The following is a 16,633-nucleotide window of genomic DNA, read 5'->3' as shown; positions in this document are numbered from 1 at the left end:
CTTATAATGTCCCTGAAGATTGCTAGTATATCCCCTCTTATCCTTCAGTAGCCTGAAGTCTTGGAGGAAGTTGATAATGTGGAGCTCCACAAGGAAGCTGCCTCTCTAGGTTGGTGACCCTCAGGTGGCGTATATTCACTGCTAGTAGGCAGAGGTGCCTCCACTTGTTGACCAATGGTCATCCAAAGGGGAACTAGGCTGTGGGCTGAGGCAAGGCCTGTTTGTGCCTGTGTCTCTGGTTTTACTGTCCTTGTGGGGAAACCTCACTCGGCAGGGATGACTCACCCGTTGGGGAGGTCTTGCTGGTCAGTTCCCCTCCTAGAGGTTCCCCTCAATCTACAACTACCGCCTGGGCTGGGCTGTCTTCCTCTGCAACATTCCCAGGGTCCTGGACCTACCTCCTGGGCCTGGGAGCCTCACCCTTCACAGACGAGTCTCCTTAGGCTGCCTCTCCTCAGAGAATCTGCCCGCAGTCCTGGAACCTTTGCTCCGCCCCTAGGTGTGTCTCTGTGCGGCTCTTCGACCAAGAAGCCGCCTACGTCCTGGGACCCTGCTCTGCACCTAATCACCTGGCTATGCAGCCCCTCCTCTGAGCCGCCACCTGGAGCCCCGTACAATAGCTCCAATACCCAGAGACCTGCCACACCCCTCTGCCTCCGGACAGCCGCCTGGTGTTCCAACGCAGTCACTTCGCGTCTCCTCCTCCCGCCAATCGCCTGTAGCCCTAGGCAGTCACTCGGAGTCCAGGTGACCCACCCTGTTCCTCCTCCTCCTCGGTGTAGCCCCCCGGGTGTTCAGGAGTGGTCGCTTGGAGACCAAGTGACCCACCGCGTTCCTCTTCCAGGCAGGCCACCAGTGTTCAGGAGCGGTCATTTTGCGTCCAAATAACTCACCACGCAGCTCCTCCTCTGGCAACCGCCTGTGGCTCTGATGCAGTCACTCCTAGACCAAGTGATCCGCCACGCTTCTCCTCTTCCTCTGGGCAGCCCCCCGGTGTTCAGAAGCAGTCGTTCTGAGTCCAAACAGCTCACCACGCAGCTCCTCCTCAGGCAGCCGCCCGGAGCCCCAGTGGTTCCTCCAAGTCCAAGCGCTGTGCTGAGCCGCCTCCTCTACGATGATCCCAGTTTTCTGCATTCACTGCTCCAGTGGGGGGGGGAGGGGCATCTCGCCGAGCAACTCTACTTCACAAAGTTCCCTGCGTTCCGGGGCTACCGCCCCATCCAGGATGCCTCCCTAACAGGAGAGACTCACCCGGCAGCTTTGAGTTGGTCCCAAGTCTCTCACTATCTCCTCTTTTGAATCCTGCATCCTGGAGCAACATGAAATGCAGCTGCCCTCTAGTCTGCCATCTTGAAAACCCCCCTAAAACTTGACTTTAAATGGACTTTGAAAGTGTTGGAGAATTTGTAAGCTCAGGAAAATGACACAGAAATGTATAATCCTGATAAATACTAACTCTATAATTCAACCAAGAATTTAAAGTTCTTCTAAGTTGGTGATTACAAATGTCTCTGGTGGAAGGAACGATAATGTAATTGGGGGAAACAAATTTTAACACATACCTCAAGGTTTTCCTTCAGTAAAAGTTATAATGGATTTCATTTGCAAAGGTAAATCACAAGACACACCACATGACAAAGACCCTATGAGTTATAGCCAGGAGAAACAATTAGTAATAGAAAAAGATAATCATATACTTCAGATATTAGACTTATTAGATTTGGAATAAACATATTAAACATGTTTAACAATTACAAAGGCAAATAATGGGAAAGAAATAAGTAAGTCAAAAATAACCAAATAGAAGTCATAAGTCTATGGAATAAAAAGATACTAAGGCACTCTGCCTTTACACTTGAATTCTATTCTGAATACATGCATTCTTGTTTTAGGTCTCTGAGAATTTCCCTTAGGTTATGGTAATTTCATCTTTTCTTTTAAAAACATATATTTATACTCGAGTTTTAGGGGTAATGTTAAGGATGTTAAGAAGTTGGTGCCTGCAAAATTATGCTATAGTATTGAGCTTATGTTTTCTTCTAGCAATTGGAGAGTTTCTGATCTAATTCTTAGGTTTTTGATTCACTCTGAGTTGACTTTTGTGCAGGGCAAAAGACAGGGATCATGTTTCATTGTTCTACATAGTGATATCCAGCTTTCCTAGCACCATTTGTTAAACAGGCTGTCTTTTCTCCAATAAACACATTCAGTACCTTTGTCAAGTATCAGATGACGATATTTACATGGGTTTGTCTCTGTCTCCCATTTTGCTCAGTTGTTCTTCTGTCTGTTTTGGTGCCAGTACCATGCTAATTTTATTAAAATAACTCTGTAGTTTAATTTGAGATCAGGTATTGTGATGCTTCCAGCATTGTTCTTCTTGCTCAAGACTGCCTTGGCTATTCTGGTCTTTCATTTTCCAAATGAATTTTAGGACCATTTTTTCTAGTTCTGTTTGTATTCTTGATAATTGCCATTCTGAGTAGAATGAGATGAAATCTTAGTTTTGATTTGCATTTCTGTAATTGCTAAAAATGTTGAACATTTTTCCATATATTTGTTGATTGATTGTATTTCTTCTTCTGTGAAGTATCTGTTCAGTTCCTTATTCCATCTATTGACTGGGTTATTTGGTTTTTTGGTGTTGAGTTTATTGAATTCTTTATATACCTGGAGATTAGTGCTCTCTGAGGTACATGTGGTAAAGATTTTCTCCCATTCTGCAGGCTCTCTGTTCACATTATTGTTTCCTTTTCTGAAAAGTAGCTTTTTAGTTTGAATCCATCCCATTTATTGATTCTTGATTTTACTTCTTGTGCTTTCGGAGTCTTGGTAAGGAAGTCAATTTCTAACGATAGAATACTGAAGATTTGGGTTTAGTTTTTCTTCTATTAGGGGTAGGGTCTCTGTTCTAGTGCCTAAGTCTTTGATCCACTTTGAGTTGAGTTTTTTGGAGGGTGAGAGAAAGGGGTTTGATTTCGTTTTATTGCATGTGGATTTCTTGTCTTTCCAGCACCATTTCTTGAATAGGCTACCTTTTCTTCAAGGAATGTTTTTGGCACTTTTGTCCAGTATGATATAACTGTATTTATGTGGGTTTGTCTCTGTGTCTTCGGTTCTGTACCATTGGTCAACATGTTTTGGTGCCAAAACCATGTCATTTTTGTTACTACTGCTCTGTTGAATAGTTTAAGGTCTGGTATTCTGATGCTTCCTGCTTTACTTTTCACACTAAGGATTGCTTTGGCTATTCTGGGTCTCTTATTTTTCCAAATGAATTTAATGATTGCTTTCTCTATTTCTATGAAGAAAGATGTTGGAATTTTAATTGGAATTGCACTGAATCTGTGTAATGCTTTTGGTAATATGGCCATTTTGACAATATTAATTCTGCCTATTCAAGAACATGGGAGATCTTTCCATCTTCTAAGGTTTTCTTTAATTTCTTTCTTTAGTGTTCCATAGTTCTCATTTTAGAGGTCTTTCACCTCTTTTGTTAGATTGAATCCCAAGGTTTTTTTTTTTTGAGGCTTTTGTGAATGAGGTAGTTTGCCTCATTTTCCTTTCAGAGGATTCATCACTTCTGAATAGAAATGCATTAGATTTGTGAGTGTTGATTTTATATCCTGCTACATTGCTGAATTCATTTATTAGTTCTAGTAGTTTTCTAGTGGAATTTTTCGGATCTTCTAAATTTCGAATCATGTCAGCATATAGTGATAGTTTGAGTTCTTCTTTTTCTATTCATAAACCTTTAATTTCTTTGGTCTGTCCAATTGCTCTAGCTAGAGTTTCCAGGACTATGTTGAATAGAAGTGGTGTCTCTTTCCAGTTTTTAGAAGGAATGCTTTCAATTTTTCTCCATTTAGAATGATGTTTGCCTTAGGTTTAGCATATGTAGTTTTTACAATGTTGAGGTATATTCCTACTATCCCTAGTTTTCTAGAGTTTTGAACATGAAGAGGTGCTGTATTTTGTCAAACGCCTTTTTTGCACCTATTGAGATGATCATATGATTTTTGTCTTTAAGTCTATTGATGTGATGAATTACATTTATTGATTTCCATACGTTGAAACAAACTTGCATCCCTAGAATGAATACTACTTGATTGTGGTGCACTATCTTTAAAATGTGTTTTTGTATGCAATTTGCCAGAATTCTATTGAGAACTTTTGCCTCTATGTTCATCAGGGATATTGGTCTGAAATTTTCTTTCCTTGATGTGTCTTTGTCTGGTTTTGGTATCAGGGTGATACTAGCCTCATAAGCCGAGTATGGAAGGTTTCCCTACTTTTTTATTTCATGGAATACTTTGAGGAGTATTGGTGTTAATTTTTCCTTAAAGGTCTTGTAGAACTCAGGTGAGAATATATCTGGTTATAGCTTTTCTTAGTTGGTAGGCTTTTGATGGCATCTTCTATTTCATTGATTGAAAATGATCTGTTTTAATTGTGTATGTCCTTCTGATTCAGTTTGGGTAGATTATATGTCTCTAGAAATTTGTCGAAGCCTTTGAGATTTTTTATTTTATTGAAGTATAAATTTTCAAAATAGCTTCTAATTATTTTCTGTGTCTCAGTAGTATCTACTGTGATATTCTCTTTTTCATCACAAATTTTAGTAATTTGAGTTCTCGTTCTCTCTTTCTCTCTCTCTGTTACTGTGACTAAGGTTTCATCAATGATATTTATTTTTTCAAAGAGCCAACTTTTTGTTTTATCAATTTTTTGAATTGTTTCTTTTGTTTTGTTTTATTTTCATTGATTTCAGCTCTGATTTTAATTTTTTCCAGTCTTCTACTGCTTTTGGTGTTGATTTGTTCTTTTTCTAGGGTTTTGAGATGCAATGTTAGGTCATTTATTTGTTGATTTTCTATACTTTTAATGAATGAGCTCAGTGTAATGAACTTTCCTCTTAGCATGGCCTTCATAGTGCCCCAGAGATGTTTATATGTTGTACCAGTATTGTCATTTACCTCTAAGTATTTTTTTAATTCATCCCTGATTTCTTCTGCCATAGATTCATCATTCAATATTGTACTATTTCATCTCCAGATGTTGGAGTCGCTTCTATTATTTATTTTATTATTGATTTCTAATTTCATTCCATTATGATTTGATAGAATACAGGTTAGTATCTCTATTTTTTGTATTTGCTGTAGTTGCTTTGTGGCATAATTTATGTTCTATTTTTTAATTTAATTTTTGATTCATTGAACAGAAGGATCCACGTGCTGCTGAGATGAAAGTGTATTCACTCACTAATGGATGAAATATTCTATATATGTCTGTTAATTATAAATTATTGATTGTTTTATTTAATTCTATAGTTTCTTTGTTTAGTTTTTGTGTGAAGGCTCTATCCAGTAGTGAGAGAGGTGTGTTAAATTCATCCAGTATTATTGTGTTGTGGTCTATTTGATTCTTGAAATTGAGAAGAGTTTGTTTGAAGTACATAGATGTTCCATTGTTTGGGGTGTAAATATTTACAATTGTTATGTCTTATTGATGTATGATTCCCTTAAGCAGTATGAAATGTCCATTTTTGTCCCTTCTGACTAACTTTCACTTGATGTTCATTTTATATGATGTTAGGATGGAAACCCCTGCCTATTTATGCTGTCCATGTGAGTGATTTGTTTATTACCATACTTTCACCTTCAGTTTATGGATGTCTTGCCTTTGAGGTGAGTCTTTCTGTGACAGCATATTGTTGGGTCTTGTTTTTTAATCTAATCTGCCAGTCTATGTCATTTGATGGATGAGTTTAGACCATGAATATTCAGGGTTATTATTGAGATATGATTTGTATTCCTGTTTGTTTTGGTTTATTTCTCATTTTTAATTTGACTTTGTTTTGCCTTTGTATCTCCTTTATTATAGTTCCTCCCTTTGCTGGTTTTCCATTTTTTTTTCATTTCCTCTTCATGGAATATTTTGCTAAGAATGTTCTGTAGTGCAGGCTTTCTAGTTGTGAATACTTTTAATTTTTGTTTATCATGGAAGGTTTTTATTTTATCTTCAAATCTGAAGCTTAATTTAATTTTGCTAGATATAAAATTCTCAGTTGGCATCGATTTTCTTTCAGAGCTTGATATATGTTATTCCAGGACTTCATGGCATTGAGGGCCTGGGTTGAGAAATCAGTTGAGATCTGAATTGGTTTCCCTTATATGTAATTTGATTTTTTTCTTTTGTAGCCATTAAAATTCTATCCTTTTCTGAAGGTTGGGCATTTTGATTATAATGTGCCTTGGTGAGGGTCTATTGTAATTTTGTACCTTTGATTCCTGTAAGCCTCTTGTAGTTGATTTCCCATTTCATTCTTCATGTTTGGGAAATTTTCTGATATTATTTAATTGAAAAGATTGTGAATTCCTTTGGTTTGTATCTCTGTGCCTTCCTCTATCCTAATAAATCTTAACTTTATTCTTTTCATGTTATTCCATACTTCTTGGAAGTTCTGTTCATGGTTTCTTACCATCTTCTCAAAGAATATATATTTTTTAAGAATATAGATTTTGTCTTTGTTCCCTGAGGTTCTGTCTCCCAGGCAGTCTAGTCTGTTGGTGCTACTTTCCATTGAATTTTTAATTTGGTTTATTGATTCCTTTATTTTGAGGATTTCTTTTCATAATCTCTCTTAATCAAAGTGATCTTTCACCTTCTGAAAATTATCTCTGATTTCACTCCTTATATCATCCTTTATGTTGCAAATCAGTTTAAGTATGTACATTCTAAACTCCTCTGACTTTTTTTCTACAGTGTTGTCAATGGACTCTATCATTGGAGCATCTTGGTTTGTTTGAGGCCTTGTTTTTTCGTGTTGTTTGTGTGTCTTCCCATCTTGCAGTATGGATCTGAGATCCTACAGTTTTTACCCTTAGACTTATAGTGTCCCTGAAGATGTCCAGTACTTCGCCTTTAAGGGGAGATCAATATTCACAGTACACAATGCAAACAATATACAGCCTTAAATAACTCCTATTAAGACATCAGGCACTTCTTTCCCAGGTGTCCTGAGGATTGAACTCCAGGACCTCTGTGCCTGTTGCAGAGAGCTGTTCTGTATTAAGCAGATCAGGACCAGGCGCTGAGAGCTGCAGGTTGGCCACATAGCTATGAGTGCTGGGCTGGGTTGGTGACTAGGTAGGGGTTGGAAGACTGGGGATTGGGGAGCTGGAGGACCCTGCTGGGCACTGGACTAATGCTAGACCTGGCAGGACCAGGGGATCAGTGGATGCCAGACTGGGGAGGGAGTTGGGTGCTAGGCTGGTGCCAGGGACTGGGCTGGTACTGGGGTCCAGCAAGTGCCTGCCCAAGTGGGCCCCAGGAACCCAGTGGGTGCTGGACCAGATGGTTGGGTGAACCAAGAGTAAGATGTCCTCACACTCTATTCCAACCTTCTAACCCACTGTAGCCATCCCTGTCCACCCCTGCGTGCTTCAGGACACATGGAGCTTGGAAAAGCCCAGGTCTATTCCACCTCTGCAGCAAGATGGTGGTTATTAGCACGCCTGGTAGGAAGACCTCAGGTGTCACCAAATCTGTAGGCACTTTGATAATGAACTTTCAGGTCCCAGCCAGTATCCCTAGATGGAGGAGGCCACCTTCTGAGACGGTGGCAGTGGCAGCATACCTGCAGGCACTTTGATATTGGACCTCAAGGCCCTGGCCAGTGTCCCAAGATGTAGGTTGTCACATCTTGAGATCGCAATGGCAGTGGTAGCGGTGTCCCAAGATGGAGGTGACCATGTTCAGAGATGGGGCAGCAGTGTCAGGCAGTGGCTCTCATCAGCTGACTTCTTCACCTAAGACCCCTAAAGCTAAGAAATAAAAGAATCAATAAATGGGATGACATCAAATTAAAAAACTTCTGCAGTAAAGGAAACAATTGAGAGCATAAAGAGAGAGTCTACAGAATGGAATAAAATCTTTGCCAGTTGCTCATCTGACAGGGGATTAATATTCAGAATATATAAAGAACTCAGAAAAACTTAACACCAAAAAACTTCAAAATAAAACAAATCAAATGATAAATAAATTAGCAAAAGAACTAAAGAGACACTTCTCAAAATAAGAAATAATGGTGAACAAATGAAAAAATGGAAAATGTTCCTAGAAAGCAATGAAATGCAAATCAAACTACATTGAGTTTTCATGTGACTCCAGTCAGAATGGCAATTATCATGAATACTAGTAACAACAAATGTTGGTGAGGATGTGGGGAAAAAGGTACACTCATACATTGCTGGTGGGACTGCAAATTAGTGCAACCACTCTGGAAAACAGTATGGAGGTTCCTCAAAAACCTAGGAATGGATCCACCATTTGATTCAGTTATTCCACTCCTTGGTATATACCTAAAGGACTTAAAATCAGCATTATATATATACATATATAAAATGGAATATTACTCAGCTTTAAAGATGAATGAAATTCTGACATTTGCTGGTAGATGGAACTGGAAACTGTCATGCTATGTGATAATAAACCAATCCCAAAAAACCAAAGGCCAAATATTCTCTCTGACATGCAGATGCTAACACACAATAAACAGGGGGGAAGGAAGAATAAAAGTTCACTGGATTAGACAAAGGGGAATGAAGGGAATGGGAGAGGGATAAGAATAAGAAAGACAGTAGAATGAATTGGACATAACTTTCCTATGATCTTATATGAATACACAACCAGTGTAACTCCACATCATGTATAACCAAAAAAATGGGAACTTGTACTCCATGTATGTATGACATGTCAAAATGCATTCTACTGTCATGTATAACTAAAAAGAATAAAAATTTTTTAAAAATAATACAAATAATAATAAATCTTGGTGAGAATGGGGGGAAAATATACACTCATACATTTGTTGGTGGGACTGAAAATTAGTACAAACACTTTGGAAAACAGTATGGAGATTACTCAAAAGGCTATTAATGGAACTACCATATAACCCAGATATACCACTCCTTGGTATTTATTCTAAAGATCTAAAATCAGCATACTATAATGATAGTGACACAGGCATATCAGTTTTTATAGCAGAATAATTCACAATAACCAAGTTATGAAGCCAGACTATGATATATATATATACACATATATGCATATATATGTGTGTGTGTGTGTGTGTATCCCATTTTCTTTTTTCATACACACACACACAATGGAGGTTTACTCAGCCATAAAGAAGAATGAAAGTATGGAATTTGCCAGTAAATGGATGAAGCTGGAAAACATGCTAAGTGAAATAAGCCAGACTCAGAAAGTCAAATATTGAATTTTTTTCTCATATGTAGAAGCTGGAGCAAAATAAGGGAAAAGGGAAAGAATTGCACAAAAATAGAAGGGAGATCAGTAGAGCAAACAAAAGGGATTAAGCAGGAGAGAGAATGGATGGGAAAACAGAGGAACATTGGAATGAAATTGACTGAACTGTTATGAATATATATGAATATGGAACAGTGAATTTTACCCTTACATATACCTATAAAGCATTAATTAAAAAACTGCAAATAAATTGAAGGCAGATCAATAGAGTAGAAGAAGGGGAACAGGAGGAGGGAGGAGGGGAGGGAAGGGTGAACAAATTATATACTATATATTCCCATGTATTCAATGCATGTATGATTATGTCAAAATGAACCCCAATAGTATGTATCAATACAATTCTCTAATAAAAGCATTATGAACAAACTTTTTATCTGTATATTTGAGGTGTTTTTAAGTGAGAGGTTTTGTAGTCTATTTAATGTTCTTTATGACTTGAATTAGGAGATGACATAGCACTCTTTGCAAATATTAGTACTGGCAATCATTTTATATAGCTGACATAGCCAATCTTCAAAGACATCTGCCCAATAGAACCTACCTTCTAGTTATACTCTAGAAAGTTCCCTCCTATATTAAAGCTGAGCTGGTCATATGTAAGTAGTAAAATGAAGTAAAATCAACAGTTTCATGATCCCAAGATTATGTTATAATAAGCTGTGTGACAACATTGCTCTCATTTTTTTGGAGTGTTTACTGTTGGGAATCACCCACCCACCCACCATGGTGTAAGAAGCCCAGATTTCAGGGAAAACCATGTGTAGGTCTTCTGGTTAACTGTCCTAGCTGAGCTTCCATTCAGTATCCAATACTAGTCATGTAAGCAAGTCATCATGGAAGTCTGGCCCGGTTGTTCAGGTAATTCAAGCCTCAGTTTCCATTTAACAGGTTGACAGAATCTAAACACAAGTTTCTGAATGAAACCATTCAAACTACCAGACCCAGAGATATTAATATATTGTTTTAAACCAGTAAAATTTTAGATCATTTATTATATAGTCATGTATTATCAGAACAAAAGTCAAGTCTGCTTTGAATGGCAAACATTGTATCTCTTTGTAGTGACTTTTCAAATCTATGTAATATGCTATGTTGATATTAGGGGATTTTATTTCCCAATATTTGTGTAGCTTGTTAAAACAAACAAAAGCAAAAAAACACAATAAGAAAATATTTAGGATAAAAGTTAACAAACAAGATGTAATAAAATGGATTAGCATTCAGGGGTCTTCAGACATGTTGGAAATTTTCTGTCTTATGCTATTTGTAGTTATATAAAATTTGTTTTATTATTCTTATATGATTTACATAAATCCCACATATATAATTTTATAAGTGTGTAATATTTTATAATGTGCCATGTTTGAAACACAATTAACATGTCAATTATCAGTGAAGTTGACAAGAAATGGACAATACAAAAGAGAAATCTGAGAAATAAAACAAACCCTACTCTAATCAATGAGTAATAGGAATATAGTATGCAAGTATTCAGTTTCTGGAACAGGTATTATGAAGCTGGAGATGACTCCATTAGTTTGATATAGGTTCCACTCAACTTTTTCACATTTCAACAATAAGGTCAGATTCTAAAGTCATATTTGTCATGCTACTTCCCCAGTGTACCCCCAGGAAGCTTATACACTGCTCAGGCTTACACAGGTTACTTGGCAGCCAAACTGCTATTTCATTCTGGCTTACATATCAAGCTCTTGGGCATTGTAGAGTATGTATGTCACATTCCTGATTAGTAATATATTTGGGAACTAACAAGATTAATTTTCTGCCAAGCTAAGAACCAGAATTTAGACTACGAAGTATACATAGGTGAATGTTCCATTTTGAAACTTCTTGGGTATTAGTAAGTTAATATCCATATATGGTGTCTTGACCAAGAGGCTCATTTCTATAATATTTATTTTTATTATTTTTGCATGTAGATTTTAAGTACTTAGCAGATAAAAATAATATATTGCTTTGTCTCATCTTCAAAGAAATAAGTAGTAGTTTGCATATAGTAAATGAATAATCAACATTTGTTGACTGAGTGATTGACACAACTGTTGGTTGCAAATGCATTAGTCAATTAGCATCTATATCATGTTTCACAATAATAAGTGTCATTATTGACTATAATGAACATAACTCCATTTCAACTATCAAGTGCTAGCTTATTGGCTAATAAAATCTATTGCTATTGTTCAAGTTCAAATCACTCTTTCTCAAACCAGCTTCTTTTCAGCATTCTGTAAACCCAAGCAAGACAATCCAGAGGTGGCATTTTACGGGGTGTGTGTGTGGGCAGGTGGACATTAATGAAGTCAGTAACAAGTTTAAAATCTGAGAACTCCCCAAAAGAATTTTTCAGCATTACATAATGAAGGTGAAGTTAAGGCAATTTTCATGTCAGTGGCAGAACCTAACCTAGAAGATTCTAAGACAAGTGATACTGTAACAATCAATCTTATTGTATTCATTATTTTATCTTTAGAACTGTAGCAAATGTGGAATTTTTCTAATATATTCAAATGGTGATATATTTAATTTATCCTCCAAATTATTATTTGCCTTCTTATTGTTTATGACAAGAAATGCTGCATTTCTCATACTAGCCAATAGAGAAGCAATCACTTGCCATGAATCATTGCTAGAAATAGAAATTATTTCAAGCATTGGACATATTTGTGGTCTGTGAACACTGAACACTAATAAGTAGAAGAGCTCCAATCCTAAAATGACTTCCAAGTAATTTAATCCAGAAATGCTCTGGACAGACATCCAGTTGTCTGCATGGAGCCTGGAAGAGGAGTTATTTCATATTTAGACTTCATAGCCTTGAGGCTTGCTTTTCTGCAATTCCACAAATAAAGAGGAGAGAAGCAAACTGTATTTATGAAAATGAGGGAGAATGAATACAGAGTAACATCAGCTCTTTAGGCATTCTTGTTCTGTGGGTGCTGGCTATTAAAACAGCCTTAAATTAATTAGTATTAATGTTTGTGACATCCTGCAAAAATCAACATGCAGGAACTATGCTTTGCTTTTCACTTTCTTTTTGTTCTTTCCTGTTCCCCTAGCAATTTATCTCATCCAACAGAAAGTGTGTTCTATTGTGTATCTTTCATTTCCAATACAAGTGATTATAAGGATTACATATAGGCCAGTGAGTGGCCATGAAAGTCAAGAGCCAATATGGGTTCCATAGTGGTAGCTCAGAGTCCTTAGTCTGAAGAGACAGACTCTAGACCTGATCCCTAAGGTATTAGTGATAATTAATTTTAGGTGTCAACTTGACAGGTAAGGAAAACCTAGAGTATAGATAAAGCATCATTTCTGGATGTGTCTGTGAGGGTATTTCTGAAGGAGACTCATGTATGAGTCAGTGGGCTGAGTGGGGAACATCTGTCCTCAAAGTGGGCAGGCACCATACAATCAGCTGGGGACCGAGATAGGACAAAAAGGCAGAGAAAGATTATTTCCCCCCTCTCTCTCTCCTAGAGCTGAGACACTCTTCTTATGTCCTTGAATTGAAGAAATTACATCAGTGGTCTGATGGGGTCTCAGGCCTTTGATCTGGATCTGAGAGTTAAATCATTGGCTTCTCTGGTTCTGAGCCTTTTAGACTTGGACTTGAGTCTGGCTACTGTCATCCCAGGATCTCCAGCTTTCAGGGGGCCTGTTACCAGTTGTGGGATTTCCCAGTCTTTGTTGATATATAAACCAATTTTTCAATATATCATCTCTTTTCTATCAATACAAATAGTTAAGAAAGGGCAATTACAATATTGATCTAACAAGTTCCATGGATTAATAGATATAATGACCTCATATTCTCATGTCTTAGAGTTTTCTCATCTGGAAATCTGTTCTAACCTCAAATCTAATAGTGAAAATTGATCTGTTTGAGGCAGGTAAATCTTACAATTCAAGAGGTGCATTTTATCAAGTTGAAATTGGTTTTATTGTTCTTGGTGAGGAAGGATTCCCTTGCAACTAAGGATTTGGTAAAACAACTTCTTGCCCTCTCTAATTTGCCTCAAACACTCAGTGGGTGTCAACAGCAAATTAATAGTCCATTTTTAACCTCTACTTCATCTTTTCAAGTAGAGGGAACAATGGCCTTATTTGAGGAGGACCATCTTTTTATGCTGAGATTCATAAGAGTTCACTGGGAGTCCTGATGCAGGATATTGATATATTACATATCTTTCTCTTATTTCCTTCAGGAAATTGACTTTGAGATTTTAATATGGGGTTTCCATTCATCATATTTGTGTGTTTGTATCTTAGTATAATGGTGACCAAAATGCCACTGAAAAAGGGCATTTATTGCAATGGAATCAGAACATGGTTATTAAAGCTAGTTGTAAGCTCCTAGTGACTTGAAAAATAACATCAATCACACTTGATGAGAAATAATTCTGTTCCTTTGGTAGTAAATATAGAAAGTATGACTTTGTCACTAAATCATGTAGACTAGGGAAAAATAATAAACTTATACAAACTTTAGATTCCTCATTGGAAAAATATATAGATATAAATTATTGTTCTGCCGCATAGTGTGGGTATTTTGAAAACTGTGAAGTACTATGTAATTATTATGTTCCAAAAACTTATTAATTATCAGTTGATGAAACTGATGTTCATAAGAAATGTTTCTATATGTTCATATCTATTTAAAATTTTTTAATATGTAGTATCATATAGACCAAATATTGTGTGTTGATCCTTATAATATCATAGGATGAGTCAAAATCTGATTTTTCTGATAAGGAGAATATAAAATGAGGGTGCCACATGCTTCAACCAGTTGTAATTTGGTGAGTTAGAAGCATAGAAGGATTAGACTTCAGGATTTCATTGCATTGCAAATAAGACCTTTACAAAGCTCCTGAGAATTACTGTCCTTGAAAGAGGAATTGTCCAAGGAACAAAGTCAAAACATAAATTTTAACAGCCAGTAGATGACAGGAACTGAGATTAAGAGTTAAAGCACTTGTTCAGCTATGATTTCTTGTGACTTGCAAAAGTATTCTACATAAAAATATTTAATGTAACAATATTATCTGCATTTTACACATTATAAAAATGAGGCTCAGAGGGATTAAATGACTTATCCAAGGTCATATAACCAATGAGTGTTAGAGGCAAAACTGGAATGAAGTGCATTAGATTCATAGTTCTGACTTTGAATTTATTTCATACTGCAGACAGCTGAGCAATAGAACTTAGTTTTCTTTCCTAATTGTAGTCTTAACTTATTAATTCCATAACAAGCAATTTCTGACAGAACTATTTGTGAACTACGTATTTACTTATTTTAATTTGTTTAAGCATCACTTTGGGAAGGAGGACCATCTCTTTATACTGAGATTCATATGAGTTCACTGGGAGTCCAGATGCAGAATATTGCTATGTTATATATCTTGTATATTTAAAATCATCTCTTAGTGACCATAATACCATTATGATTATTGTTATTATCACTGAGTATATGGGGATACAATGGCAGACCAAATGATCTGCTATCTCTGTCCACTGCAAAGCTCATTATATAAGCAAATAATCATGGACATGTATGCATGCAATGGTGATGTGCTCCATGAATCAGAGTTGCAGAATATGAAGATAGTCTATAGTAGAGATAGTTGAGAGAATAATATAGGTCAGGGAAGTCCTTCTTGAGGAAATAATACTTGAGCAGAGATTTAAAAAATAAAATGGTGCTTATCAGAAAAAGATGGCAAGCATGAGCACTCCATGGGATTAAGCAACACAGAAAGTATAAAAGACTGGAAGAGACCAATATAGTCAGAGGGGAAGGAATGAGATGAAGAGGGGATTAGATGAGGGAGAATATAGGCATGGACCAGATCATGTAAGACTTTCAGGTTATGTTAAGTAGTTTCCTTGTTCTATTCAAAGATAAATGGAGATCCATAGTAGTAACCAGGGAGTGACATAATCAGATTCTGATTTTGAACCATCATTCTGGTTGCAGTGAACAGAATGGGATGGAAGAGGGACAGCTGTTGGTCCATGTAGACAAGTAAGGTGACTATTACAGTAGTAGATAAGATACCTCAACTTGGGTCATGGAGGATGAGATGGAGAAAAGTGGACAGACGAGATATATTTGGGAGATAAAATCAATAGGGCTTGGTGAAGAACTGGATATGGGGAGTGATGCATAGGGAACCTCAGAGTTGCTATCTTGGCTATTGGTTGCTAACAGTGAAACAGGTACAGTAGAACAGAATCAGGATTTAGAGGAATTATAATGAGTTTTGTTTTGATATGAAGAGTTTAAGGAGATTTTGAGACATCCAACAGGGATCGTTTAGGAAGCATTTGGATAAATAGGTCTGGATAGAGTGACGTATATCTGTGGTTCATCTTCATTAAGGATAATAGAAATTATATTATCATATTATTCTCTAAGAGAGTATAATGTGAAAAGAAGAGAGGGTCTAGAATATAGCCTTCAGGAAATCCAGCTTTTATAGGCCAGGTAGAGAGGATATGCCTGGCAAGGAGCCAGAAAAGGAGGAAAATCGGGAGTTCGCTATGTCGCAAGCAGGACATGATTCAAGAAGGAGGAAGAGGCCAATGACAATAGGTGATGGAAATATCGAGTAAGATGAAAACAGAAGAATATCCTTTGGCCTCAGTTACAAGGAATTCATTGGCAGACTTAATGAGGGCTGTTTCTGTGTAGTGACAGGGCTGAATCCAAACTTGGGAGAGATGAGAAAAGGAGGAGGCCAGACTAGATCCTCTCTAAAGTCCCTTCCAATTCTAAAATAATATAAAGCTATGATTTCATGCTACTAGCCAGAGACTCCCTTTGTCACAAGTTTCCCTGTTCCTGCTTTATACTACAGCTCTGTTGTTGAAAGAAAGTGATTCAAAAAGAATGTATTACTTTAAGCATCATTACAATCTTAAATTTGGGATAAATCATTTTTATCTTCATTTACATGTATATTTTCTTTTGGAAAGAATTTTGAGCACAAAAAATCTTGTGTGATTTTTCCATATAGCACACTAATTGAAGAAATATATTTCCAGGAATTGATTTAACTTTTTGGGTCAGGACTGCAGGGATAAAACCAGGTTTAGAGTTTCCATGTGAATGAATTTGGAAGTGAACAGATTTGAAGCTGTAGTTCAGGGATGTCTCACACTAGACCATACTGTTTTCCTTTTAAATTGAATCACTTTTTCTAGACACTGAGAGTTAAGAAACACAACCAAAGAACTGATTTTGTATGTAAGCAGAATGCTTGGGCTGCTGCGT

This window comes from Sciurus carolinensis, chromosome X (genome assembly GCF_902686445.1).
Source record: "Sciurus carolinensis chromosome X, mSciCar1.2, whole genome shotgun sequence".
Classification (NCBI taxonomy): domain Eukaryota; kingdom Metazoa; phylum Chordata; class Mammalia; order Rodentia; family Sciuridae; genus Sciurus; species Sciurus carolinensis.
The sequence above is the reverse complement of the archived record's forward strand: the minus strand, read 5'-3'. Positions refer to the sequence as shown.